The sequence below is a fragment of the Strigops habroptila genome, chromosome 6, assembly GCF_004027225.2.
Source record: "Strigops habroptila isolate Jane chromosome 6, bStrHab1.2.pri, whole genome shotgun sequence".
NCBI classification, from domain to species: Eukaryota; Metazoa; Chordata; class Aves; order Psittaciformes; family Psittacidae; genus Strigops; species Strigops habroptila.
In genome coordinates, this window is record NC_044282.2 from 41,326,893 (window position 1) to 41,347,695 (window position 20,803).

A 20,803-nucleotide genomic window follows, 5' to 3' on the forward strand; every position below is an offset into this window, starting at 1 on the left:
GAAATAGTTATTTAGCTAGACAGATGGTAGAACTGAACAGAAAAAGCAGGTTTGTGGTCAAGAGAGACTGACCTCACAAGTAAGTCAGAAAATATTCCATTGTGCGGGGGAAAGTGTGAAATATTCAGGTTCAAAGGCATGAGAAAATGGTAGTGGTTGCATGAAGTGATGAAGAGCCTGATTGCGAACCAGTCTGAGGGCAGAAAAGAAAATAAAAGAGAAGATGCTAAACTCAGATGTAAGCTTAAAACTCAGCAGAAACTGTGAGAGAAGGGTACCCTGTGACCCAAAAAAAAAAAAAAAGGCATTTTTTTAATGGAATATAAACTTCTTGGTGACAGCCACAAGCCAGTGAGAAGGCAGTGTAAGGAGGCTGTGGGGTTTTTTGACCTTTTAGAACAAGACTGTTGGATCACATCTGGAAATTTTATCTCTTTGGTACAATGATCCTCCTGCAGAAATTTATACATCTTCATGAAATACAAATTACTCTTTTTACCTTTTCAAAATTAACAGAGAACTTGAATGGTTCCCTATTGAAAAAAAAAAAAAAAAAAAAGGTGTGAAAATATGAGGTTCTTGAAAAGGTTGTTTGGCTTTGGTTTTTTTTTCAATTAATTCTGCAAGTTTACAAAAAAGCTTAACGTGAGGAAGTTGACTGTCTACATGCTTTCCCTCAGCTCCTCATTGCTGTAAGCTTTTCTTTGTCATTGTTCTTCCTGTGTAGACACATGTTGTTGAATCCCACCAAGTTATTTTGCCATGTTTAGCTTTCCTCTCACCTATTTCGAGTCCTTGATCAATTTATTAGCTATTACCAAGAAGGTCATGCCACAGCGCTTTAATTTGCTTTATTCAACCCTCCTCCAGAAAGCACCGAAAATTTTCTCCTACTGTCTTTTTAAAAGAGCAAGCAACAAGTCTTCCATTATGCTTTAACTTCGATACAGATATTTAGAAATAATCAGCATCTCTGCAGCCATTTTTCCCCTGAGGAAACAAAGCTGTAACACCAATAGTGCCTTTAAATATTTCACCCTGACCTAATACTGAATTTATAGAATCTTTACCTCTGTATGGGAAGAAGAGTCAGCCAGTGCCACAGAGGCAGCCTGTTTTCAAAATGGTAGAGAATAGAGCAATTTGCATGGCTCTGATGTAACTCCTTTTCAAAAAGCTTTTTAATGACAGATTCCACATGCTGTAAAACTGAGCACTACAAAATCATCTTACAGGTAAGACTTGAACATTTAAACCAAATCAAAATCAGAGGAAATCTGAATATTAGGGGAATCTGAATATTCAAACCAGAATAACTATACTATAAATTGCTCACACGTCACCTTACATTTCAGCAGTGACCTTGGTCCTAATCAAGGATTTAAGAAAAAAACCACCAACAACTCTGGACAGATTTTAGATACATTCCTCATCAAGTTATCATAATTAAATCATCATTTTCATTAAGCAGTAAAATGTGACCAAATTATCATGCAAAACTATTAATCACAGCACATATACATTTCAATTGCAAACAGTTTAGGATGCATTTAAAAGTCTTCCTAAGATAATCATGAGCTAAATTATATTAATGTTTTGTCATTGGAGGAGGAGCTAAAGGTATTGTAGAAAGTTTATTATTAAAAAAATAAAATCACCAATCTTGAAAATGATGGATATGGATAAAGGGTTAATTTTCATATATGTTTACAGTATTATTGCATCAGTTATTAATAGACTGAAAAAGTTTTATTCTTTATATGCCCAATTTACTGTACTTCAAGTTGGCTTCAAAGACAGACAGAAAACATTACCCCCAAGTATAAGCCCTCTCTGCTTAAAATTCACACATCCTTAAAATGGTCTGGTTGCATCTGAATGTGCATGCACAATATACCCCATGTGAAGTCATCTTAGTTAATTACATGAACATTTAAACCAGAATAGCAAATTAAACCATGCAATGCAGAGAATATAACTGAGATCACATGAAGACTCACATATTCTGCAACAAGGATGCAGTCTGCTAAACAAAATTAATCTCAGGTGAAAAGTGTTTCAACAAGAAAAAAATAATTTGTTTCAAATTCATCATTCTTATCTTTAGATCCTCGTTGAAGCAAACATCGCATATGATTTGCCAGAACTCTGTACTATGTGGATATTCACCACTTTTCTTCATATTAGATTCCATGGTTTTTATGCTGATGTCATGAGTAGTGAGTAACCTCCTTTTGTAGACATTATGTCTTGCTGATTCAGCAATCGAAATATAACAACTAGGTCTGCCTTTCTAAGGAAAGTCAGTACTGTTCCAAGCTCACCTTTCCATATTAATTTCATGTTTCAGAGTATGTTTCTATCTTAACTACACGTGATCCCTTCTTTTGGCATCCTTAGCTGTCCTCTCTTCCTAATGGTTTCTTTCTGTTTGGTATAGTTGCCATCATTCTGGTAAATACAGAAGGGACAGTGTCTCCTCCATTCTCTCTCCTGCCATGCTATCCATTTCCTTAAAGAGGGAAGGTGCAGAGACCTCAAGCTACAGGAGCACCACTAGGGCCAGCCAAGGAGAGCTGCACTCCTTGATCTATCTGCCTGCTTGTACTTCTTTGCCTTCTCTATAGAGCAAAGGCTTACTCTGAAGTGTCCTGAACCACTTCTGTGTTTTCTGAATGGAGTTACAACATTGAAAAATCCTGCTGCCAGCACTCAGGCCAAAATTTCCCCTCTTAGTGGGAAAATGACCAGGTGTAATTCAGGCAGTATAGGCAGTCCCCGGAAAGCAGTAAAGACAAGGCCATGGTGTTTTCTTCCCCCCGTGGGCCCAGGCAAGGAGTTTAGCCATATCAAGCCATGCTGTGCCATGCCGCTTGTTCTGAGGTCAGCCTAGTGGGCCTTGGTCCATTCTCTTCTCTTTTTTAGAATAAAATATGTATGAGGCTGAGGAATTGGAAAGAAAGATCCATCAGACGAGAAGGTGTGTTTAGCATCATGAGAGTATAGAAGGAGAAAATGCTAGTGTCAAATAAGGAGAACATAGGAAAAGATGGAAACAGAAATCATCTAGGGTATATTTGATTTATAGATCTTGGTACAATGACAGGAAGAAACGAGTTTTATATAAGTCACAAGGTGTTACTTGGAATTGAACAGGTCTTATACTGAAAGAATTTCAACAGAGGATGGTGATTAGTGGACTGGTCTTGAAAAATGAAAAACATTTTTCAAAGTAGAACAGAGTACAAAAAGACAAACATGGTAGTATAAAGCAAAGGAAGAAAGGTGTAAAGAGAGGTTGACAGAAATAAAGATATATCCAAAGTGTTCACTCAAGGTAAAAATGAGTTAAATAAGAGATCAAATTTGGATTTATGTAGACTAATAAAGATGGACATGAGCTTGTTAATAGAGGATTATTAAAATTCATCCAGCTATGTGCTTGCAGATAAACGCGTGATACTATAAACCTAACTGGAACTTTGATAGAAGATAACAGCAAAAATATATTACTATCATGGGATATAAATTGTCTTTAGAATGGACAGACAGGGTAATGATGCTTAGGCAATTAAGATGGAGAAGGAGCTTTACAACTGTGATATATATGTAGGAGGCTGATTTTGCTGATATCTCTCTTGTGTAGTCTTCAGCTAAAAAATTTTACAAGTGTTGCAGCTGAACCGATCACCATGCAGGTTGTATTCAGAGGGTAAAAACATGAACTCCTTAGGCAATCACAAGTTTATGGGCCAGATTTTTTTACATCTTATGGTGGAGTGGAAACTATTAAAGTGCTTATCCCAGCTAGGGGACAACTAGAGCTATCTTCTTTTATATTTGCTAGTGTCTGTATAGGTTGTGGTGGGAAAGATATTCCAACTAAATAGCTAGCTGTAATTGGACATACTGTAAAACTGTATCCTCTGTGTCCAAAATCCCAGGGGCTGTGATTTTCCTACTAGTATTACTTTTTTCCATTCATGGCTATTTCTTCTGATTCACAAGGGTAAGCATATGAGTAGATATCAGCCACTGCATTCACTTGGTTCTCCAAGGACCCAGAGATGAGAAAGATTCATAAAGAATTCAAAAGAAATCTGAGACATACAGCTAATTCCCTTGGAAAGGGGGAAATGTAGAATATCAGAAAGCATTTGACATCAACCAGTTAACACTTCAGCACTAAGGATTTAGGCCACCTGCTTTCCAATGTAGATACCATGAATGGAATTCAGGGTGGTCTTTTCATACATGACCAAAGCACATGTATTTTATTCCTTTTTCATTCTATTTCAACTACATTCATATGCTCTCTTTTCCACCTCTCTTTATTTGATGTGTTTCAGAGTTGATACATACCTCCTTGACACTAGTAAAAAGAAATCAAATCCCTTCATTGGACTGTGATTCAAGACTTTGGGTCTTTAACCATTCTGTGGCTTTGCATTTCTTTTCAGAGGAATTTTAAAAATCTGTCACACACAGTACAATGCAGTTGGTTCATAGCTCTCATGATACTGCTTGGAATAAAAAAATGGTGCATATTCAAAACATACCACTAACAGAAAAATATCCTTGCTTCAAAGACTACTTATTAGTACTGCAGTCATGCCAAGATTGCAAGCGTGAAGTAGGACTGCATTGAGCTATACATTGCTTAGATACTAAAAGATGGTTCTTTTAGGTTCATTAAAGGGTTCACACTTTAACACATTTTTAAGAACTTGCTGAATATGTTAAAGGAAGCCAGGAACAAAGGAAGCAAAACAAATTCTAACTTTAAAGATTAAAGCTAATTGGTCTGATATAACCAGGCTGAAACTTGAAAGATTTTTTTAAAAAATATGAGATATGAGATTAAACTGCATGATGCTGGAACATCCTTACAATAGTGTAAACAGCCATTTTACAGTGGAGTTAAGTAAGTTTATAAAGTGCTTGGGCTGTTAAATGTTCTAGAGATTGATCCCAGAAGACAGCCTGGACTGAAATGGTCTAGAAGAAAAGAGATTTTGTGCATGTGAATGAAAGCTCGGCCATGATCCACCACTTGGTCTCAGGACCAAAATATGGTCTCCAGCCTGTTATATTAGAAGTACAGTTCTCAAATTCTCACTCTTCTATTGCCTTTCTTGTCCCCAAACACCATCTTCCTCAGGAGTTCCTTATTTTCCTTTCTTTCATAAGCACCATTTCATAGAATTGTAGAATCATAGAATGGTTAGGGTTGGAATTGGAAAGGACCTTAAGATCATCTAGTTCCAACCCCCCTGCCATGGGCAGGGATACCTCACACTAAACCATGTTGCCCAAGGCTCTGTCCAACCTGGCGTTGAACACTGCCAGGGATGGAACATTCACAACTTCCTTGGGCAACCCATTCCAGTGCCTCACCACCTTCACTGTAAAGAACTTCTTTCTCCCCACAAGTCTCCTTATACTGCCTTTGCCTTTCCTCTCACTTCCCCACTCCTACCATTTCACTTTCCTGTTCTAGGGGCTCTGTGTGTCCTGACTTGGCCATGGCAGAAGGTCTATATATGCACATTCCCCTCTCTTCCTTGAACATTTGCTGTTTATGGATGATCAGAGAACAGATTTAAATCAAAAATATTTTTAATGACATCTATAGAATGAGTAGGAACAAACTTTCATTATCTTCTGCCCCTCTAAAGAACAGGGCAAACGTCCATGCTGCTGAATTAGACTCCTTGTCTGGGGAGCTATCTCATGCGAACCTGAGACACTATAGAGCACAGGATAGTAGATGTGAATAAAAACATACTTGTCTTCAGCTCCTAAACTTCCATATATTATTTTAAGTTAAGGCAAAGAAAGAGGATTAAGCAGATGTCAATGCCCATGTGAGTGAGTTACAAGAAAGCACAAGAAGTAGCATTCAGAAAACTTGATTTCATTTTCACCAGTATTTTAAGAAGACATTTCTGTCCTATTTTAGGAATAACAGGGGGAAAAGTATTATCCTGTCAAATGATTTTAAAGAAACAAAGAGAAAATATAACCTAACAAGAAGGAGGGACATAAACAAAATTATGGTTTGGTTGCACTGCCATTTTTCTGATGGAGAGATATCTTCCCTGACTCACTTTTTTTTTCCCAAGAAAAAATGCATATAATTCTTCCACAATATACTTCTAGTGGAAGACAGAAGTTTGGCAGAAAGTTACAAAATGGTTGACATCAACTTGATAAAATACTTTCAACATACGATCTGATACTGAAGATTTTTATCCTTCAATAAAATTATGCTGTCGGTCTGTACATTCCAGTAGGAACTTGGCCAACCCATTAGTTATTTTAATATGTAACTCATAAATCAAAGGCTCAGGTTCTATTAAAAAGAGTAAAAAATCTCAAAGAGTAAAACAGAAAGGACTTTCTTAAATCCCAAATACTTACTTTCAGAAATAGGAAAGTTATTTATTAGCAGACTTATAATGAAAGCTTAAACATGCCATCAAAGACATAATTTGATTTTGACATCAGTAAATTTACTTGTGTGGTAAACTGGTATTCAGAACTGATTCCTACAGTACTTGAGGAATTTACATTTCCATGGAAGAAACTGAAAACTGAACCTGTCACAAGAGAAGCCATTTTGCGAAGACCAGTACAAACAGTCAAAAGTTGATGAAAAAAGCATTATGTACTCAAGGGAAACACACATAAATCAGAAATAGAAATTAAATAGAAATAGAAATCATAGAAAGAGAAATAGAAAAATTGCAAAAAATGCCAGGCAAACACAAAACATAGACCACTTCCTAAGTGAATAACATATTCTTAAAAGAAAACTGCAATGTTGTCTTCCTTCTCAGCCTCAGGTCCCTTGAATTCTCAGAACCAAGCAAGATCCAGCAGCCCTATGTTCAGGGGAAGCTTCATTTCCCCTAGGACCTGGGGTAGCTACTGGACACAATGCAGAAGGCAGATGGGGCAACCTGTGGCATTTCAGATGGCACTGCATAAAATTCAGACCTGGAGATGAGAATGGGTATACTAAGGCGGAGCTAAAATTGTTGTCTCTTGAGGTTAGTGTAGTGGTCCATATTCTTCCCATGAAGGAAGGAACAAATAAGATGATTTGTAGTTTACTAAATTCTGAAGACAAAAACAACCACCAGAGCTATCCAGCCTAACCCTTAATATGTGCACTGACCACTGCAAAATGCAGAATGTTAAATATGTTCAAGTATAAGCCCATGGATGAAGAAGATAAAAATCATATTTTTTTAAAGTTAAAATTTCTTTTTATTTTCATGATTATTATTTGTTTATCCTACCCTTTATAAGGCCATCCAGAAACACTGTTATTGCTTTATATTCCGTGTAGGACCTCAAAGGAGAGAAACACTGAAAGGCACATTTAAAGAACCTTTAAAATTACATGATATAAACATAAACTTCCTAGAAGTATTTCTGCAAATCAAAACATCCTAAAATGCCTGTCAAAAACCACAGAGATTTTATGGTAACATGAAAGAAGTCTTTGATACCATAGTATAAGCAAAGGCATTAAAGTCACACAATGGGACATGATTCCCTGCTATAATGATGAAAGTGGAATTGAAAATTAAGAGGACTAATCCTAATCAAAAATTGATTCAGATGACAACATATCTGATCTAGAAAGAAAGTTCTCAACATCTATAAACTGATGTTGTAATTTATAAGTTACTATAAACACAAAATTCAGTGAAATGGCTAAAGCCGAAAAAAAAAGTTTAAATTTAAACATTGAACAAGAATATAGTTTTCAGCATCTTAGGTAAGAGTGTGTCAGTTGCAAGACATAAAATACTTTGTATCTCTTCCTATTTTACTTTAAATAAAATAAATACTGCCAGAATTTAGGCATTTTTAAAAAACTTTTAACTTTACCATCATTAGATTTCACATATTACCTCATCTTTTAACATTAATCAAAGACATATTGTGTGTCTTAGATTGAAGTTGTGTCCAATTTTGTGGCTTTCTAACACAAACAGTTCTCTGAATCAGTGACCCACAGACCTCTGGTTCTTGGTGATGTGAAGGATGTCTGCTGCACCTCTTCTGCCTCATTGTTAGACACCCTTCCAGTGGGTGAAGGTGGTTTACTGTTGGAACCAAGAATTCCATCCCCACATATATAGGGATTTTGGGTTTGATATTCTGGCACAACATGGGCAATTAGTATGCCCAAACTAAAACAACATATAAACAATTATGGATTTTTTTTGAGAGAAATAAACTGTTACACACTTTACTGAGGTTCTGTGCCCTAGCCCAGAGAATCCAATCTGTGAGGGACCACAAGGACCCCATGATGAAGAAATATTTTGAAGACTTCCTTTTTATCACCTCACACTATGCCACAGTAAAGGACCTCCTTGTTAAGCAGTAGTGTGATCAACACCTACTGTTGCTCCAATCTCTTCCAAAACATCTTGTCTGATGCCTGAGTAAAAATACAGGAAAAGCAATATTTAATGGTAAAATAGTAGAGCAATAGCTACAGTGTAAAAATGGTTTTCGTCCTTCTAAACTTCCTTAAATTCTGGGAAAAGTACATACTATGCACATATTATACAATGATCTGACAGCTAAAATATCTCATGATTGTTTAAATATGCAAAGTGCTTGGTACTTAGAAATTGTACTTCATTTCCTAATAGAAAACTTTTGAAGGGGAGAATGAATGCAGTTATACAAATAATGTATTTCCTCACTTATATCTTAATCTATTTTCTATCACACTGATAGAGCTGGTCAAGGTATAAGGGAATCATCTGTTTGCAAAAGAATATTAAAATTTAAAAATACTGTTACAGTTCATTAAGAATTTTTAAAACAAGTGTAACTTAATCAGCATTCAACTTTTACGTTCCAATTACATGATAATCAGTAATCACCATTGTCTCTGGTTATAGGAACTAATAAAAATCTCTCCCAAATGCTCAATTAAGTGCCACAACATTAACTGCATTGCATAGCAAACAATTTTTGGTTTTATCATTTTTAGTACACTTGGTTGCATTGTTCAGAGGTTGAGGTTTTTTTTGGTTTTTTGGTTTTTTTTTTTGTTTTTTTTTTTTTTTTTTAAGTAAGGTGAGTAGGTGGAAATGAGAGATCCTTTCCAAAATTAAAAAAAAATAAATAAATAAAAAATCAAACTGATTCACAAATCTCATGTAATGAGCTTTAGTTAATTTCTATTCTACTGCACTGTGTTTCAGAACAATCTCTCTCCAACAGAATCCTGCAGTGGAGCTATGGGCTTCAGGCTGCACATTGGCTTGGAGGAAAATTCCACTTCTCTCTCAGATAGCTTTTACAGCGAGTTTAGAATTGAAATGTCATTGAATTAGTAACATTACAGTCTATCAAACCTGGAGATGATTAATTTCTTTCTCTTTTTCTCCTTCTTGAATAAGTGATATAGAAATTATTGATTAAATGGTCATATGCTAGCACATTGTACTGAGTAAACCAGATCAGTCTGTAATTTGTGGTTTTGGGAAAAAAAGAAAAAAAAAGTATTTTTCAGAGCACGTCAAATGTCAACATTCAGCACCTTGTGATCAATTTTAATTTCTGTATGGTGTAAACACATACTTTAATTTTTTGTCATTATAGCAATCTTTCAGTAATTATAATTAAAATAAATATGTATCTGCAATTACAGTTGCGCCTTGAGCTGTTACTGCTATTTCTGATTTTAAATGTGTGTGCCTGACTGTAAATACCACATAGAAATTGAACAGCTAGTTTTTAGCATAGCAAATACTGAAACACCAAACATTACCTGTTCTTACAGCTTGGGACTGCAACTGAATAGTTTCACATATTTAATGAACTGATTTCAGAAGAAAGATATTCTCATATGGAAGTAGACTATTTATGATCTTTACAACTGCAAAGATTTGTATTATTTTGGTAGATCTTTACTAAAGGTTAGAGCAAAAGTTATAAATTAATTGCTAACAGTTATAAATGTATGCCAAATTTAGGAAGCAGAACTTTTTAAAAAATGCATAACATTTTGAGAAAAGCAGCAGATGAAACCTTTCATTTCAGTAAAAATTTCTTGCTTCCAATTTCTTTTGTTTGAAAAAAGTCCTTAAGAACAAAATTCCTTTACATTTAATCACATTTTACAAGACCCTGAGAATAACATTAAACAATTTTTCTTTCAGATCAAATTAAATTCTTTGTTTTGCTTATAATCAGCTTTAGATGCATTTATTCATTATTTTGTTGGAGGAATGAAAACAGCACGGTTTAAAAAAAATAAAAACCCTGCATGCTCTACATTCAAGCATTTCACCTTAGCTGAGGGAGGGCTGCAAAGCAGTGAGGAGGAGATGTAGGTTCCTAGCAGCATATTCTGCAGCTTTACAGAAGCATTTATCGGTCTTGCAGGCTGCAGCTGGACTCCCTGGTAAGGACAGTCTCAGCTATGCTCCAGGATTCTAATTCCCTGACTTCCACAGTACCTGCTTGCTCCCAGGATCAACATGACAGTGTTTATGCTGCAGAGGAGTCAAACTCAGCAATGCCCAACCTTAAACTGCCCTCCTAGCACCTTCTCAAGCAGAAACAGGCCCATAGTTATTAGGCACCAGAGAAAAAAACCTGTATTCTCTGTCTGTGGATCACACATCAGTGTTTGCTTGCCTTCCCGTATAAGATGCCTGTGTCTTTCATTTACCTGGACTGTCAGGCTACAAGAAAAAACACCTGAGGTCTTGTCAGAAAGAGGCACACAGCTGAGAATAATTAAAAAATATCATTAAGCTTCACATGACTCCCAGTAATTTCACTAAAGGAAGTCTCCTGTTTTGCTACCCACCTCACCCTCATAGTAGTGGGAAGGGGTCCAGGCAGAGAGACACCCCAGCTAACATACAAAAAACCTGCTTGATACTGCAGATTAAATGTCTGCTCTTAGTTTGCTGAGCAAAACAAATCTTTCTAGCAATGAAACTCTTTGATACCACAGGTGGGAAAAAATGTGCTGCTAGCCAATACCATATACATCCTACAGTCCATTTTGACTTACAGCATCTACCACACATGACAACATCTGGTGCCTCCTAGGCACATTTCTCTCCACACAACAAAGGAGTTGCCTGGCTTTTTTCTGTCATTTTCATTGAACATTCAAACTCCACAAGTCCAAATCTGACTCTTCAGACTTTCCCCAGTCCTGACCATCAATGATGGTGCTATGGAGAAAGGAAAGGTTGCACACAAACGCTAAAAAAAAAAAAAAAAAAAAAAAAAAAAAAAAAGAAGGAATGTAAGTTCTGTCCCATGGTCACATTTTGCCTTCTCTTAGGATAGGATGGTCACAGATTTGGGGAATAGAGGACAGCACTTTCTCAAGCATCTCTCAGCTATGCCCAGGTCATTTCCTGGTTCTTCAGTAAATGGAAGTGGGAATCAGTTAGGTGAGCACTCTATTCCCAAACCCCAAGCATAGACGCCATAGAGTACATGCAGGTAGAAGAGCAGCATGTGTTTAGTGCTGGCTTTGTGCTGTGCGTGTTCTGTCTCTTCCACAATGAATGGCGTGCACCAGACCCTAGGCCAGCGAGGATACCAGGGACTGCCCAGAACCCTGGTATTCCTGAAACACTGCAAACTTGCTGTTCTTTCTTTCTTGTGCAGGGAGAGACGCCTACCTAGATATGGTTACCTAACAACCTGTCCAATCTCACCTTGAAAACCTCTGGAGATGGGGACTCTACCACATCCCTAGGGAGATTGTTCCAGCGACTGATTGCTCTCATTGTAAAAACTTTCTGCCTTATATTGGATGAAACCTTTGCTGGTTGTACCCATTGCCCCTTTGTCTTCTCCATGTGGCTCCTGTGAAGAGAGGCTCTGTCCTCTGCGTAGGTACCCTTTAAGTACTGGAACACTGTGATGAGGTCCAAGCCTGAGCTTTCTCTTTTCAAGTGAGAAAAGACCTAACTCCTTCAGTCTTTCTCATAGGGAGTTTTGCTAGCCCTTTGATCATCATGGCAATCCCCTGGACCCTTGGCGACACCTCTCCAGTCTGTCCTCATCTTTCTTAAATTGTGGGGACTAGAACTGGGCACAATACTCCAGGTGCAGCACTGAGTAGAGTGGGACAATCCCTTGGCTTCAAAAGAAAATGGTCACATGCAGGTTACCTATTGAGGATGTTCTCTGACCTGTACCAACTCTATGGTATGCCAAATTGACCAGGAGAGTACTAGCTGGTCCAGGCTGAAAACTGTGTTAGGGGGCACTGAAACAATTTAGCAGAAGAGGCAATTCAGTTCAAGTGCCTACTTGAACACTATTTAATTTACTAGTATAGACACAGCCTACTATTCTAAGTGATAGGTTTGTACTGTAGGTTCCTAAGGAAGTGCTCCTGGCTTACCAGCATTTAGGAGATCTGGGTAGGATCACCTCACACTGTGAAAGCACCTGACATCCCCATGAGTCAGGTTCTTTGTCTTCAGCGCTCAAAATTAACACACCAGGCAATGCACCTGGAGGCTGCAGGAACTGGAGGCACAGGAGGGAAAGCACTAAGCATTAAAAATGCTTATGCAGCTGATTATCCCTCCCCGTCTTGCAATTTTCTCCTTTCTCAGTACTTTTGTATTGATTCCTATTATTCTTTGTCCCACAACTTCTTAGCCTTATCCTCTGGAAGATCAAACTACTTGTTCACATTCCTCTAAGAGTACATTTAGGGCAAAGTAAAAAATTACTGAAGATATGCTTCAGTTCTGAATATTTGTCATTTCTCAGTTTCCTGTAGCTATCAGTTTCTTTTATATATATATGTATACACCATTTATGAGTCGTGATTTCTATTTTGACATTCACTGCAACTCCAATAGCCTTTCTCATACTAAAAAAGCCTGTACTTAGTAAGCAACACTTGTAAGAAGGGTTGTTTGGGAAGTTTCTATGCCTTATGGGTCCTTTCATCCTTCTTCACAGATGATGAACCCTGATGATACTAACTGAGCTTAATCACTGAAGCCTTGTTGTGGGCTGGAGGGAAAAATCCAAGGTGTTTAAGAATACTTTCAAGCAATTGGTGCTTATGCTATTGCATTTAGAAGTCAAACGTCAGGTGTGATGAAAGGGCTTCCTTTAAGAAAATACATGAAGGAAGCAAAAGAAAACTCTTGCTACAGTTTAGTTTCGTTTCATAGCTTGTACGTACTGAAGGTCTGCAAGGAATACTTCCCCTGAACACTGAAGTTGTACCAGAGTTAAGACGTATAGGACTGGGATAGATCTCCTTGATCAAATCTCTTCTCCCATTTCCACAGATAATGAAAACTCTGATAAACTGATAAACTGACGAAGATTCAGCTAACTCAGATTCCTCTCACTATTCATAATAGAGCTGCCCAGAACCTCAGTCCTGTAATGACAAGACTCTAACTCCCAGCCTAAAGGTATTTGTAGCTCCTTTACACCTTTTTGTTCCTATATCAATATCTAAACACAAGCACATTTGGTCTTTTACCTTCCTCTCATAAAATATTTTTCATCCCTTTTACCATCTCAGAATACCTTAATCATCTTTATTGAATTAATTTTACCAGTGTCTTATACTAATAATACTTCTTTATCTTGCCTGGAAAGAAACATAAATGCCCATGATCACATTTATTTTTTTCACAGCTACATCACAAGTGACTGTTTCTAATCATCATGCTATGAACAAATGCACTTTCTTCTTATTCTGTTTTCAGTGCCATGAAACAGATATGAGCCTGTATTATTTAGGATTTATCTGGGCTAAGAATATCTTAAAAGCTATCAAAAGAAAATATCTTTGAAAAGTTCACCTGTTACTAAAACAGCATTATGTAGCAACATCAGTAGCTAAGGCTGCATGATTTTATGTTCGAAAATTTTTTGCTTACACTTACACTCACACTCAAATTTACCAAATTTCAAATTTTCATGACATTTTCTGCCTCTGTTTTCTGTCTGAGGGTTTTTGTGTGACATGGGTGAAAACAGTTCAGCAAATTTTAAGTAAAGTGAGCAAAATAAATACTCTCTTGCCGTTATTTAAACATTTTAGAATAAATTTAATACCTGTGGTTTGCAAATAAACCCTTGATATTTGACAAGAAAAGTCTTGGATCAACAGCTTTCTGTAGAAAGCCAACATTTATCTGTAAACTAAATGGAATGATTTTTAAATCCATATATTGCCAAGTTTTCTTGGTACCAGATGTGTGTCTATAACAAAGGAACTGAAATAAGGGGGGATCCTTTAAAAAATTCTCTGTGTTTATGTTTATAGTATAAAACAGAAAAGTAATTTCATTCAGCCAATTCAGCAACCAAAAGACCAACATAAAGGCAGTGCTTTGAGTCTATTCTAGAGGAGGGCAGTGTAAAGACTAGCAGTCTTGCTCAGAGGAGTCTGTTGTTGTGTACTGTGCTATTTGGAGCATACAAATACCTGCTGATTGTCTATTTTTCTTCTCTTTCACGGAATCAGAATTAATCTTATGAAGTATTAGAGTCCAGAAACTTTCCTGGCTATGTCTGGTCTTTGCAGACAGCAGGGCTTTACCCGCAAAGAACGCTTTAAGACCATGACCTTAGTACACAACATGTGCCAAGCAACAACTTTAAGATAGACCTGTGTAGGCAAAACAGCTTTCATCCATTCTACTAAATCATCCTCCAAGATAAGATAGCTGCCACGTGAGAGTGGTCCACAGCCTGTGTTAACCCTGAACCATGCCAAGGAATTGTCTGGGAAAGTGTTAGCCCAAAAGCATGCCAGGAACTGCTCTGGCAACTCACATGATGAATTTTCAGCATATAGAAATCTTTCTTTGCATTATCATATTTATTAGTCAAAGTAGTAAAAAGGTGTAGCCAGTGTACAACTTTTATGCCTTTCAGCAGGATTCAGCTTTGGTTACATGGCTATTATTTCCTAAGAATAGACGAGAGTAAGTACTAAGCATCTCAGAAAGCAGCTGGCTGCAAGGACCTATGATCAATACCCAGTGAGATGTATGGCAGAGGAGAGTGTGCTTAAGTGTGTCTCCAGAAAGAGCAAAGTTCAACTACAATGTCAGTAATGTGGACCTGAACCTCAGATAGGTCCAAGTTCCTTCCTCTGTCTATCATTCTGAAGTTGTGTTTGATGTTATGTGGTCTTCAGATAAAATCCAGCGGTATTCCTATGAGCTGAGAAAAGAAGCCACATAATCCATCCAATTGGAATTTTCTGCCTTACAAAGTCATATTTATTCTTGTATGTTCCTATTATTCAGCAAACCTTGTCACCACCTTTGCACAGTAGTGCAAAGAGTGCAATTCCATGGAAAGGCTGCAATGTAGTTCTACCCAGAAAAGGACATTTACTTATGGTTCAAATACTGTCGTGGGAAACTTGGGCAGGAACACACAAGCTCAGAAGGAGATTAAATTGGTTGGGAAGAACTCCAAAAGAAAGTGGTAACTGCAGATCTATTTTGTGAGATATAGAATCATAGAATCATAGAATCGTAAGGGTTGGAAAGGACCTTAAGATCATCTAGTTCCAACCCCCCTGCCATGGGCAGGGACACCTTGCCCTAAACCATGTGGCTCAAGGCTCTGTCCAACCTGGCCTTGAACACCGCCAGGGATGGAGCATCCACAACCTCCCTGGGCAACCCATTCCAGTGCTTCACCACCCTCACTGTAAAGAACTTCTTCCTTATATCTAATCTAAACTTCCTCTGTTTAAGTTTGAACCCATTACCCCTTGTCCTACCACTACAGTCCCTAAGGAAGAGTCCCTCCCCAGCATCCTTGTAGACCCCCTTCAGATACTGGATATTATTGACGTGAGTTGAGGGGGGACACTGAAAATTCAGCCTGAACAATGTTTCTATAGACCTGTTTGGAAAAAAATCACTTATTTCTGCATCTTCATCGGATTTGCAGATGAGATAGGCTGCTCAGTGAACCTGGATCTCTCTGGGATACCATGTAACATCAAATTCCCCTTCTTTTACACTTTCTTTTATGCATTCTTTTATCATAGTTTGGTACTATAACCTTTGGCTAGAGAAAGAAAGGAAACAAGGAAAAGAAGTGATTCTTTTTTCTTGAGTCCAATTACCAACCTTGCAGATAAAATCACATGCTTTAGAACTCCTCTCTAAAACAGGTCATCTATAAGCATAGAGAAAGATAGGAAACAAAATAATTTCCTCCACTTACATATTCTATTTTCTGTGTAGCTTTCTGTGCAAACCATTCAAGTGAAATAGTTTCTTGGATCTAACTGAGCTGAAAAAGCATTAGTGACTGCCTAAAGCAACATAAATAAAAGAACAAAGTGACAGGTTTTTATTCAGTGTTTGAATTTTATTCTTGTTTTCCCTTGCTGAACCACACTTCTCAGCAAAAAGACACGGAATGTTTACAGGTCACTTACATTATTTCATCTGGTGACTGTAAGCTTCAGTTCTCCAAAATCTACTCCAAACACAGTCAAAAACACAAACGGAAAGATCAACCACTTATAAGCACTAGGGAATTTTCAACTTTGAATTCTGTTGTAAAGGAGATACAGATTTCAGCCTATAGACATGAAGTCAGCGTCCTTGTAAATAAGTCTTCAAGACACCTACATGCTCAAATGATCTTCACAAGACTCCAATAATAAGGGAGAATTAACATGAGGAGATTCAGATGCAAGAGTAGCACTAGTGTGGAGGGAGCAGGCTTTTAAGAGGAGGGAGAGCTAAGTTGGCTAAGTTCTTTACATTGCCTGTTCATATACATCACCTGCAGTGCTCATGAAACAGAGGGATTTACAGATAATTTACAGGTCACTCATCTGAAAATATGGTAGTCATTATCTGTCACCACTTGCCAAGCAGCAAACAGACCACTTTATCAAGTCTGACTTTCATTTTTATCAGCATAACCTCAAGCATGCCCCAGACTTGTGTAAACAGACATTCTGTTAAGTATTATAATTCTTATTTAAATGAAGTGAAAGAGTAATAATTCCACATATTGCAAAGCAAAGTTAATGGTCTCATTGTCCCGTTGTGTTGCATGTATATTTCTTCATCAGCATAAAGCAGCTTCTTATCTCTTTTCCAAGCTCAAAGCAAATAAAGTTAACATTTAATTAGAAACCTCAGTTTCTAAACTTCTTAATGTTGTTGCCTTACAGTGATCTCCCTGCTCACTAACAAACGCCCAAACAGCAAAACTTTCTGAACACTTGTATCTACTGATGTGGTAGAAGTTGGTATTAATATAACTGATTGCCTATTCTTATGCGAACTCCTATATTTCAATGTCATTTGAAAAATCATTGGGCAGATGTGGGTTGATGGCTTAACCTGATAAACTAGCCACTAGTGTTTTAGTTCTGTGAATACATATGCAAACGGCAATGATGACTTTAATAGAAATTTTGCCACATAAACATTGTCCTCTAATGGGTGCAAGGGCCACTTAGAGCTACTTAGAATTTATATTTGGATCCCGTAGCTCATAACCCTTTTAAAGGAATGGGCCTTATTGTGCTGTTATGTACCACTTTGATTAACCTTCCATCGCTTCATAGAATTTGAGGCTTCAGGGATCTTCAGACAATCTAGGCTGATTTCCTGGATATCACAGACTATTTATTTTCACCCAGCCATCCTTTTATTAGCACACACACAAAAAAACCCAAACCCAACTACGGTATATTAAAGCATTTCACTCCGCAGAAGCTGGGACTGTTACATAGCACGAGCAGAGAAACAGGGAAGCTCTGAGTACAACAGCACTTCAGGGACTCAAAATACCAGAGAACTAGAGGATATATGCCTCAATAATCCGGCAGGTGCTCTCTGCTTCAGGTTGCCAAGGCGAAAAAACATAGGAACTCTGCAGCCCTGTGAATCTGAATGGGAAGGATATTTCTTTCCAACACCAGCCCTGACAGTTGCTTAGGCTGTGGTTTTTTTTCTGAACAGAAATGATTGTTTTATTCCCCAGACAGGTGATGAGGTCCAACACAGGGCGCTGCGGTACACTGTCTTGGTCACCTCTGAGGTGAGAGAGAAGAAAACAAAATAAAATAAAAGATATAAAAAAATACCTGCTTGATTGAGGAAAATTTTCCTTCAAATCTGGAGAAAATATTAGAAATGCTGTTTTCTGATTCAGTGTTCTAATGCTGACATGTAATATGAATGCTCTTGGGTGAATTAAAGCTTTTTTTCTTTTTCTTTTTTTGTTACTTTTTTTAATTTTTTTTTTTTTTTTTTACTATCCAAACTTGTTTATATTTCTCTGAGCTGTAGTGAATCCATCACCTACCCAGTGTTTAATTACCTGCATTGCAGGTGAAATTCATCTTATCTTAAGGATGATTTTCTCTAACATTAACTTCCAGTCATTGAATCCTGTTCTGACTTTTTGTAGGAATGTTAGAAAGTTTCCACCCATCAGATTCACTTATGAGTGAAACAATCTTTCAGCCTGCTTTTCAATAAGCTCAATAGGTTGAACACCATAAATCTCACATTGTTTTACAATTCATAGATCATTTTGAGTGTCTTCCTTCAAGCTGTCTCCATAGATCTCCCTTAAATTATGGAAGCAGATGCAGTGGGTTATCGTTTCAGCCTTAACAGTGATGCAACCAGCAGCAGTCTCATGACCCTATTTCTACAATTTGCCAATACAAGAACCACATTAGTTCTTGCCCACAGCATTACACTGTGGAGGACATGGGGAGCTGGCTATTCCTGCTGCCTTGAAGCCCTATTTTCAAGATTTCCATTCTCCTCCTGTAGACTGACTGCATTTCTTACGTACACTAACTTGTTTTTCAGCATTAAAGTGTATTTTGTTGGCATCTGACCACTCACCTTGGCAACTTATATCCCTGTATGAGAATATGCAGTTCTCATTGCTTATTCTTCCATGAATATTCATGTCATGGCTGGATTTGCCTGGTAAGTTGCTTCATTGTCATGAAGAATATTCCTACATAAATAAATACTAAAATGTTAGTTCAAGGAGAGACTTCTGTTAGTTGCAGAAAAACAAAACGTAAACTTAGAGATTTGCTGTAGATAAGCCTTTAAATCATCTGATAGAGTTCCTTATACTTCTATAAGTTAAACTTTTTAATTAGTATGACATTGGATACTGTATTATACCACACAATTGTCAATATAAATATGCATAATCCATCCAAAACCAGTTCTTACTATGTGGCTACAACTATATTTTTAGACACTAAAATTCTTCGCTCCTAAATCCCAGCCTTTTTTCTCTGATTGTCAATGTCTGGTCCACCATAACTTCCGAAATTCTAAAAATCACAGTCACAGCCACCCATTTCTTTCAAAGTTCCAATATCCAAATCCAAATAGTAGGTATTGAAGGATCACCTTCTCCAAATTCAAGAATCCTCAATACTGCTTCATATCTAACCTGAATTCTGGGACAGAGCACACCTTTAGCAAGTTCACAGATATTACAAAACTAGGAGTAGCTAATACACCATATGATTGCCATTCGGAGTGAGCTGGAGAGGTTAAAGAATTGGGTGGATAGGAATCTCATTAAGTTCAGAAAGGAGAAGTGAAAAGTCCTGTACTTGAGGAGGAACAACCCCATGCACATACTGGCTGGAAAGCAGTTCTGCAGGTTGCAGTCTCAGTTCTCAGTTGTGTTCAAAACCCAACTGGACATGCTCCTACTCTGGCCCTGCCTGAGCAGGAGGCTTGGAGCAGATGCTCTCCAGAGGTCCCTTCCAACCTCAACCATTCTGTGTTTCTTTGATTCCACAAACACGTCATACTGGGTTAGTAGTTTTTAGTCAATCAGACTCTAATATTTCATCGAGTCTTTCAGTTTATCTCTTCAGCTAATGAGAATAATAATACATAACTTATCTGAATAGCTATCTATCTACTCTTTTTTTTGCAGAAGCTGACACATTCATGCAGACTGACAGGACTTACAGGAATTTACAGGAGCAGAGGCCTGCCAGCAACAGAGTGCAACATACAAGACTCTGTAGTGATGGTAAGAATATTTTTTTAAAAAACCACAGGGTAGTCTTTGGGATATTTTCAAGAAAGCGCTGATAAAAACTAAATTGGAAAGAAGACTAGAGGAAGGGATCTGACAAGAAAGGACAAAATGAGTAGGAGAAAAGTTTTCAAGGTTTCTATTTAATCAGGGTAGATTCATATCTGAATTTCCCCATGTTTAAAATTTGCCTTGTTCCAGTTTAATACACTCTTAAAGCACTGATTTCAAGCTTAGAATATACGCGTGCCTTTTGGTGTGTTCACTCTGAAGTTTGGCTCTGATCTCAGTGCATCCTGAGATCAGATCCTGATCTCAGTGCATACCTTCACATGCAGTCATATTACAGTGATTTCAAGATGACTGACGAACAGTCATCTTGGAAAAATGTGAGAAGGATGGAGCAGTAGAAAGAAAAAAACCAAAACAAACAAAATGCCCAGACCATAACCACCCCTGTGCCACCCAGTTCTATCAAACAGGAGACAGAGTACCTGCTGTGATAATAAGGGGGAGGAGACATGTCTGTTGAGCCTGGGGAAGGTGAAGGGGTGATTTTGTTGTGGTTTAGTTTCCATAATTAATTTAATGTTCATTTCTTGGTTTTGTTGTTATTTCCTAATATCCAAATGAGTAATTAAGTATTTATATTTATTGGCAATAAATTAAGCTAATTTCCCCAAGTAGAGTCTGTTTTTCCCACAACAGTAAT